The sequence below is a fragment of the Cynara cardunculus genome, assembly GCF_001531365.2.
Source record: "Cynara cardunculus var. scolymus isolate 2C chromosome LG 13, CcrdV1, whole genome shotgun sequence".
NCBI lineage: Eukaryota > Viridiplantae > Streptophyta > Magnoliopsida > Asterales > Asteraceae > Cynara > Cynara cardunculus.
Window position 1 is genome coordinate 35242339 of NC_037540.1, and position 766 is coordinate 35243104.

Sequence of the window (766 nt, forward strand, 5' to 3'; positions counted from 1 at the left end):
TGACCCAAGTTCTTTAATCTCCAAGAAAGAAAGAGAAATTCCTTGCATGTGAGGTTCGATCACATTTTTGGATGATAGGTCTTGCATGCAACTTTAACCGGATTTATCCTTTTGAAAACTTGTTGGAATCGTGACTTATTTTGTTTTCTGGAGTTGTTCGAAGATGATGGTTTTKTGTTAGAGTTTTGATTCTTGAAAATGATGAGCTGCATGCAATCGGTGTTGAAGGCGTGTGACTCAAGGATTGTGGATTATTCTTGAAAAGAGTGTTAAACCCACTCAAAATCTCTTGGTTTTGGTAATTGGCGGCTGTCATCATTTGTTTTGGGATGACATTTAATGATGTCATTATTTGGATTTTGGAAGGTTCCTTTTTAATAAATAATTACAATCGGCTTTATTTTATAAAAACACTTGGTGGCTTTGCATTTAGAACAACTTTGCTCTACCTTATCCAAGGAAAACCGTAAGTAATATAGCGTTGGTTGGTCTGTCAGGAAGTTTGAGCGAGCATAGCAAGTCCCTAGAGGAAACACACGGATATTCGCCAATCAAGTGAGTTCTCACGGCCCCACTTTTAATGCTCTTTTTATATTTTCTGGGGGAAAAGCATGAAATTGAGCAAACTTTGCATGTTTATGTATTTGAAATATTGGGACTAAAGAACTGTTTAGTTAATGCTTTGCTCAAAACTGTTGGGCTAAGGAACTACTTAGTCAAGTTTTACTTGGAACCTCTTGGGCTGAGGAACTGCTTAGTCGGGTTC